A 9,862-nucleotide genomic window follows, 5' to 3' on the forward strand; every position below is an offset into this window, starting at 1 on the left:
ATATGTGGAATATAAAAAATAAAGAATATAAGTGTATAGGTGTGAAGAAAGCATAGCTTTGGTGTAACTGGATTAACATAACTAAAGTACAGATTTTGGACTGGCTCATATCTTAATTTATATCTGATAAATGGTAGTGAGAACAAGGAAATATAATAAATTATGTATGATATTATATGTTACAAAAACTGATTGGCTCATTTTCTGAAAAAGTTAAGAGACCATTTAAAGTTTTAATCTTGGTAATGTCAATACTTTGACTATATGGATTATTTTAGTACATATTTAGTTCAAATTTAATCCTTCTGCCTCAGCTTTCAGATCTGTGATATCTGGTAAGACCCACCACATTCAGCATAATTTATATTTTAAGGATATTTCATCTTGGTTAAACATACAAAAATATATCAATGTAATCCATCATATAAATAAACCGTAAAAAACATATGATCATCTTATTAGATGCTGAAAAAGCATTCGACAAAATTGAGCACCTCCTCATGATAAAGGTCTTGGAGAGATCAGGGATATAAGAGACATATCTAACTATAACAAAAGCAATATACAGCAAGCTGACAACAAACATCAAATTAAATGGAGAGAAACTCAAAATAATTCCACTAAAATCAGGAGCACGACAAGTCAGTAAACTCTTTCCATATATCTTCAACATAGTTCTTGAAATTTTAGCAATAGCAATATGAAAACAACAGGAGATCAAGGGGATTCAAATGAGAATGGAAGAACTTTGAAAGAAATAAACTTTTGTTATTTGCAGATGATATGGTAGAATATATAAGTGACCCTAAGACCTTTACCAGAGAACACCTACAGCTGATAAATACCTTCAGTAATGTGACAGGATATAAGATCAACTCAAATAAATTAGCAGCCTTCCTATACACAAATGATAAAGAAGTTGAGAGGGAAATCAGAGAAGCATCACCTTTCACAATAGCCACAAATAATATAAAATATCTTGGGGAAATACTAGACAAAAGAAGTGAAAGACCTATTTGAGTAGAACTTTAAATCTTTGAAGAAAGAAATTGGAGAAGATAACAGAAAATGGAAAAATCTCCCATGCTCTTGCATAGGTAGGATCTATATAGTAAGAATGGCAATTCTACTAAAAGTAATCTATAAATTCAATGCAATCCCCATCAAAATCCCAACACAATTTTTCACAGACATTGAAAAAGAAACAATCTGGGCCGGGTGGTGGTGGCACACACCTTTAATCTCAGAACTTGGGAGACAGAGGCAGGCAAATCTCTGTGAGTTTGAGGCCAGCCTGGTCTACTAAAGCTAGCTCTAGGACAGGCTCCAAAGCTACAGAGAAACCCTGTCTCGAAAAACCAAAAGAAAAAGAAAAAGCAACAATCAATTTTATATGGAAAAACAAAAACTCTAGGATAGCCAAAATAAACCTGTACAGTAAGGTAACTCCTGGAGGCATCACCATTCCTGACATCAAGCTCTATTATAGAGCTACTATAAAGAAAACAGCTTGGTGCTGGCATAAAAACGGAGAGGTTGACAAATGGAATAGAATTGAAGACCCAGATATTAATCCACAAACCTATGAACACCTGCATTTTTACAACAAAGCTAAAATTATGCAATGGAAAAAAGTATCAACAAATGGTGCTGGCATAAATGGATGTCAACATGTAGAAGAATGAAAGTAGATTAATATCTATCTCTATGCACAATACACAAATCCAAATGAATTAAAGACCTCAGCATAAATCTGATTACACTGAACCTGATAGAAGAGAAAGTGGGAAGTAGTCTTCATTACATTGGCAAAGGAGACCATTTCCTAAATATAACCCCAGTAACACAGATGCTGAGAGCAACAATAAATAAATGCTACCTCCTGAAACTGAGAAGCTTCTGTAAAGCAAAGGACATAGTCTATAAGACAAAAAGGCAGCCTGCTGAATGGGAAAGTATCTTCACCAACGCCACATCAGACAAAGGACTGATCTCTAAAATATATAAAGAACACAAGAAATTAGACTTTAAAATTCTAAATAACCTAATTAAAATGGGGTGGTGAACTAAATAGATAATTCTAAACAGAGGAATCTCAAATGGCCAAAAGATATTAATGAAATGTTCAAAATTCTTAGCCATCAGGGAAATGCAAATCAAAACAACTCTGAAGATACCATCTTATACCTGTCAGAATGGCTAAGATCAAAAACACCGATGATACCTCGTGCTGAAGAAGATGTGGAATAAGGGGGACACTCATCCATTGCTGGTGGTATTACAATCTTGTACAACCACTTTGGAAATCAGTATGGCAGTTTCTCAGAAAATAGGTAAACAACCTACCTCAGGATCCAGCAATACCACTCTTGGGCATATATCCAAAAGTTGCTCAATCATACTACAAAGGCATTTGTTCAACACTGTTCATGGCAGCATTATTTGTAATAGTCAGAACCTGGAAACAACCTAGATGCTCCTCAACCAAATGGAAAAAGAAAATGTTGCACATTTACACATTAGAGTACTACTCTGTGGGAAAAAAATGACACCTTGAATTTTCCATTCAGATAGATGGAATTAGAAAGCACTATCCTGAGTCAGATAACCCAGATCCAAAAAAGTATATGGTATATACTCACTCATAAGTGGATACTACCTATAAACAAAGGACATTGAGCCTACAGTTCATGATCTTAGAGAAGCTAAGTAATATGTTGAACCCAAAGAAAAAACATATAGATCCAGCAGCAAATTGGAAACAGACAAGATCACCTGATAAAATTGAGAGCATGGGGGTGAGGGGAGAAGGGAAAGAGGAGGGGAGAAGGAGAGTTTTGAGGAGAACTTGAGGGAATGGGAAAGTCAAGATGGATGAAAAACAGAGATGAGAGCAAGGAAAAAGATACCTTTATTGAAGGAGCCATTATAGGGTTAGCAGAAACCTGGCTCTAGAGAAATTTTCAGGAATCCACAAAGATGACTGTGCCTAAGACCCTAAGCAATAGAGGAGAGTGGGCCTGATCTTGACTAGCCCTGCAGTCAGACTGATGAATATCTTAAATATCATCACAGAAACTTCATCCAGCAAATGATGGAAACAGAGGCAGAGACACACATCAAAGCAATGGACTGAGCTCCCAAAGTCTAGTTGAAGAGTGGGAAGAATGAGAATATGAGCAAAGAGGTCAAGACCACGATAGGTTCACCCACTGAAACAGTGTATCTGAGCTAATAGGAGCTCATAAACACCAGCCAGACTGGAGAGAAACAAGTATAGTACCATGTTTGTCTCTCGGAATGTAGCTGACTGTCGAATTGTTGGGGCAGATTGGGGCCACTGGAAGTGGCACCAGGATTTATCCTTTTTGTAAGTATTGGTTTTTTGGAACCTATTCTCTTTGGATGTATAACTTCTTGCTCAGCCTAGATATAGCAGAGAGGGCCTTGGAACTTTTCCAAACTTGAGCTTCTAACCTTGGACCTTCTGAATTGGATATGGTTGGTGCACTCTAATCTGCCATACTTTGTAGATATTGTCTTTACTCTTTTTTCATTCAGTGGGAAATTATGAAAGTCAATATTTAGAACATACAAATGATACTTAATAACATATATATATAGACATAAACATATATATGTAACAACAATTAATGAAAAAAGGGGATAAGAATTGGAAAAAAGTGAGAAAGGTATACTAGAGTGTTATGGGGGAGGAAAGGGAAGTGGGAGTGTGATTTAATTATAATCTCAAAACTAAAGAATTAAGTTTTAAAAAGAACAAAAAAAACAATATTTCAGCCTCTGAAATATGGCATTTTGGCTTTTTTATGAGATTACCAAACTAGATATGGGAGATTTAACAAGAAGAAATTTGCATCTGTGGTATTGGTTGCAATAACAAAAGTAGTTAGCAGTGATTTTTAGAGAAAGGAAAAGTCTATGTATCAAAAACTTTCAATTCTATTTTCTGCCTTGCCCACAAAACTTTGTCATTTATCATTTTTGCACATATCAAGAGGTCAGCAGAAATATATTTTTACTTTATTTTTAGCATTGTCTCTGGACTCTAAATTGTAGTCTGTTCTTACACAGACACAGAGAAAACAGAGAATACTAAGAATTTGATGTCACTGTTCCAAGAGCAGCTATCAAAAAACCATAAATATTGATAGATTGATATTTGAAATTTATTCAACTTCTTTTGTGGGACAAAAATATGATATGTGCTTTTCAAAGCATCTAATAGTGTTCTACAGTAATTAAGCATCTCAGGCATTTTTAAGGGTGGGAGGATTACCTTGATTACATTAGTTGATGAGGGAATTATTGCCTGTGGTTAATGTATCATACCTCAACTGAAATCATGGAATATAGTGCATGTAGAGAAAGGGAGTTAAACAGAAGCATTCATCTATTTTTCTCTACTTCCTGATATGTATGCCACATAATGAGCTGGTTAAAGCTCCTGCTGTCTTTATTTTTTATCATGATGGGCTGTGACTTGAAATGTGATCCAATATAAAACCTTCTTTAAGCTTCTTCTTTGTTTCTAGATATTTTTAACATAGCAAAAGAACAGTAATAAAAGCAGTGATAGACATAAAGCAGTGATTAGTATCTGTGTTAAACATCACTACAAAGTCAGATAAGATAAAGACCAAGTTTGGCTATTGAATTTATTATCAAAATCATTGGAGTTCTTACAAAGTCTAGTGGAGGGAAACATAATTAAAATGATTTGAAAAAATGAAGTATATAGGAAAGCAGATAGCATTTTTTCATTTTTTCTTTAAGAAGAAAGATTAAAGATTTTAGTAGCTACAAATACATGATCAAAAAAGTGCAATTTCATTTATTGGTTTTATTAAATTATGGTGGTCTTAATAGTGTTTGTGTGATCATAGAAATGAACAAGTAAAATCCAAGTTAATATTTCTCAGGTTGCTTCCATATTCATAAATAATCCATCTATCATCTTGCAATTGGCAATAAAATACCCTTCTGATAGGAATTTTTGTTGGTTCATTCATATCATCTGCTTCTCTTTTCTTCAGGTTAATTGCCAAATATTTGACTTATACCTACTAACTCATTTCTCCATGTAACATAAGACCAAGATGATATCAAGTGGCAGAGATCTACTGTCTTCTGAATTCCTTATATTTATTAACATTGTACTATCTAATTAATAGTAACTTGTCTCATTTCAGGAAGAAAGCAATCCAAAAAAGAAGCTTAAGGAAAGATAGGTTTATTTTGGTGCAAAATTTGAGGGTACAATCTGTCCTGGGGAGAAATCATGGTGGTCGGAACTTAAGGAAGATGGACATGGTGTTCATAATGGAGAGTGATACATGCTGTATTCAGTTTACTTTCTCCTTTATCCTCAGTCTAGTTCTCCATCCCATAGAATAGTGCTGCCTACAGTGAAAGGAGGACTTCCCACTCCAATGATTTGCCTAATTTTGTGTAATCACTTAGAAATATAGCCTGAGGTTTGTTTCCTAGGTTAAACCTAGATCCTCTCAAATTGACAATCAGGAGACACAATTATTTCACTCATTTTCAAAATTTCAATTTTGAAGTATAGCATTATTTTCTAAATTAACTTAAGATAAAATTTCCCTTAAGTTGCCTTGTTTCAAATTTCAAAATTTCAAGATTTAGCTTATGTGTAAAGGTAGAAATAAAGTACCTAGAACTAAAACTTCTTCATTTAAGAACATACAAAATGAAAGAGGCAAGTGATTTTTCCCTTCTATCTTCAACACACAATGCTAGAAAAAGTATTAGCAAATACCTATGGCAGATTATAGATTTCATGCAGGGAGGGAATAGAAGATAAGAAATAACAGGTCTGAGCACTTTTGAAACAAACAAAGAAATTGGATGTTTTTCAGACTATAATCCACAGTCTGGGCACCATTTTCTGGCTCTTTATTTAATTCCCTGGGTTCTTGGAGTCACTAGTATGTTTAGTATTTTCTCTGAGTTATTAATTTTATCCTTTGAATCAGCCCTCTGTTTTGATGAAATGGAACATGGTTTTGTATCTGAGTAGTTTTATGAATCTTCTCTCTGCCAGTAAATATTGACTCTTACATCTTTTTCTTGTTGTTCATAGTCTTTCCTTCAGACTTGAATTTAAAATACTTCATCATTTTTTATTTATTGTATCAAATATAAGGTAAATATAAACATATACCACTGAGGAAATCACAAGGTAAATATAGAAATTCTGATATTGAACACCTTTCCTCACCCCCAAATTTCTGTCCCTCTTTCTTCTATGTGCTTTTCTTCTTTTAGTGATTCCTACCTACTTCAGTGTTCAGATTTCATATTTATTTCAGATTCATTCAGTTCACCACTTTTCTGAATACTTTTCTTTTTAACCATCTCCTGGCCTTTATTTTCTTGTTATCCTAATACTGCAAAGACTTATGTGCCCAGGTCAAATAACACTGGATTCCTCTCCAGTGGTTTGTCTTTTTCAGATAATACATAATTATTTTTAGCTTCTGATAAGATGAATGCAGGGTCTTGAGATTTCTAGGGTTGCTTTTATTTGATTAAGAAAATCTGAGTTATCATTGAATACCTTCAAAAATCCTTATGTGTAATTGAATATTTTGCTCTTTTAATCCTCTTTAGGTTTGAAAGTTGCAGAAACACACACTCCTCTTTTCCTTGATGTGTCTTTTCCTTAAGCCTTTCTTGCTACATGAATATATGTTGAAACTCGATTGCAGACCCTGCAGTGGGTGACACAGCATCACATCATTGATCGGACAACTGGACTCTTCTTACCCTACCTCCCAATGCCTCAATTCAGTAAAACCATATTTACCCATTGAAGGTGACCATGTGGGGCAAACCATTCTTGAGACTGCTCCCACTATATGGGAGCTCTGCTTACATCCTTTCTCTAAAACTCCCGTGTAGTATTAGCAGCAGACTGTGTCCCATCACCCAACAATTTTAACCCCCAAAAATAACCACACAGAAATTGTATTAATTAATTACTGCCTGGCCCATTATCTCTAGCCACTTATTAGCTAACTCTCACATCTTGATTCAACCCATCTCTACCAATCTGTGTAACACTATGAGGTCATGGCTTACTGAGAAAGGTTCTAACCAGTGTCAGTCTCAGGCAGGAGAACTATGGCATCTGTTTGTCTCTGCTTTCTTCCTCCCAGAATTCTGTTATGTCTTCCTCACCTACCTGACTTCTACTCTATCAACTAGGCCAAGGCAGTTTCTTTAATAGCCAATGAAAATAACACAAATACAGAAGGGCCTTCTACCCCATTTCTCCATTTCTGTTTAAACAAAAAGGAAGGCTTTAGCATAGTAAAATTACATATAACAGGTATCAAGTAAGACTTGCAATATTTAGATCTATTTTTTCTTTTATCATAACAAAGGAAAACTATAACTATGACTATCCATTCTTCAACTCCATCAAAGACTCCAGAAGGAAATATTACCTAAGTAAACAAAAAATAAGCAACTTCCCAACTCTAGAAATGACAGAGACATCTCACTGCCTGTACAGTTACCCAAAGTTGTTCTGTACCGTTGAGGAATCCATCTTAATCCTACAGGCCCATAGTATCCAGAAGACATTTCCATGAAGCAGGAAATTTCAAAGACAGTTCAATCACTTTCTTCTGTATCCTGCAGAATGTCTAGTAGACTATTTCATGAAGCAGGAACCCCAAAGGATCATCTCACCTTTAAGCAAGTTTAACAATCCTCTCTCTATGGTTTCTTTGTGTCTAGTTTATGCAACAGTCCAGGCAAGAGCAGTTTCTTATCCAAATGGCTATCAAACTCCATATGTAGCCTCTTTCTGAAACTCATCTATTGTCTATGTGATTCATTCCTTCCATTCACAAAGAAGATAGAATCCACTTGTCTGCTATGACATATGTAGTCATTGATTGTCCTGAACCTTAAGATTCCCCTAGTTTTAGGCTTGCCTCAGGTATGAAAGACTCAATTATCCTCAAGTATCCTAATTTGCCCACTATTTCAGTTGTATATTTCAAAATACTGTTTCATTTTTGTCTAAAACCTTAAGTATATCAGCTTTGTGGACTATATTCCTTTAGCACTCTGATATTTTTAACACTCACCAGAATCACCTACTAAGCTGCAATTACAACATTGTTGGATTTTTCAAGCATGGTTCTCTAAAGCTTTACTACAACCTACTATATAATAGTTTCATTGGATTTTCCACAGCCCACTTCTGAATGGAAATATCCTGTGTTATTTAGATGTTACTGTAACAAATAAGAAATGATCAACTTCTAAAGAGAATGATTTACTTTGGTTCACAATTAAATGTATTTCAGTCTATGATAAGTTGGTCTATTGTTTTGACACATGATGACAGAGAATAGGGAAGAGAAAAAATGCATGTAGAAAAACTGAGAATTAAAGAGTGAAAGAAGAAAAGACTTAACACTGACACATTTTTAAAAGGCACATCTCAAAATTCAAAGACATCCCACTAGCTCTCACTTCTTGAAAGTTTCACAACATCCCCATCATAGTCCTTAAGAAGACAAAACTTTAGTTCATTTTACTTTGAGGAACATTCAGCTCCAATGAATGAGAATTCACAGAATGCTTTAAAATTATGCTATTTGTTCAACTCTGATTTTAAAATGAAGGGCAAATCTTACAATGTGACACACAAAAGACTTCATGATTCTTTTGTTTGTCAAACTCACTAGCTTTGTATCATATCACACTCATCTTTTAGCTATTATATAAAGTTACATGGAGATTATTTCTTGTTTTCAGGAATACTATGCATATTTGTTCCTTAGAATGTCTGCTACTAAATTTCTGTATGCTTGAAATACCTTTTTCTTGGTGGAGGCTGCTTATTCCTTCCCAAGCCATGCAGACTCAAATAATCACACAGAAACTCTATTAATTACAATACTGTTTGGCCAATACTTTAAACATATTTCTAGCTATCTCTTACATCTTAATTAACCCATTTATATTAATCTGTGTTTTGCCATGGGGTTATGGCCTAATGGTAATGTTCCAGTCAGCATCAGGTATCTGTCTTCTGAGGTAACTACATGGCTTCCCCCTGATTCCACCTACTCTCTACTCATCCATCTGCTTGAAATTCAAGCCTTTCTCTATTCTGTACTGTAATAGGTCCAAAGAAGATTCTATTAACCAATGGTATTCACAGCATACAGAGGGGATTCCCACATCAGCTTTATCTGTAATTTTTGTTCTTATGATCATAGTTGAGGGAAGAGCTAAAATAGAACTTGCTTTATAAAGAATTTCCTGATCCTTCCCAGCCTTAACTTTGTCATTTTTATGTGAGATTTTTTAAACTATAATGGTATGTAAACTACATGTAGCCAGGGATTTTAATTGGCATGTCTACATGAAATTCACTAAAACACCTTTTTATTGATATATTTTATTCAGTTATTTTTCATAAATAGTATGCTGCCAGAGTGTATCACTAAATGGTATGTGACAAATTTTAAAGTTCCATCTGTGGTGTTTTTAAAAGAAAAAAAGAACAAGGCCACCATTTATTTGAAGGAAAATTCATCTACAATCTGGCTTGAAGACTAAACTAATTGAATGAAGATTCATCTTAGATGTAAGTGGTTAAATATAAAATGAGATCAACTCTCAATATTACCTTTAAGCAAATTTTGAAACATGAAAAAAATGTTTACTGATTTTCAAAACATTATGCACTATGTGATTGCAGGATAACATCATAAATGTAATATTGGGTATATTATATATATATATGTGTGTGTGTGTGTGTGTGTGTGTGTGTGTGTGTGTGTGTGAA

Source organism: Arvicola amphibius, chromosome X, assembly GCF_903992535.2.
Source record: "Arvicola amphibius chromosome X, mArvAmp1.2, whole genome shotgun sequence".
In the NCBI taxonomy this organism is placed as follows: Eukaryota; Metazoa; Chordata; class Mammalia; order Rodentia; family Cricetidae; genus Arvicola; species Arvicola amphibius.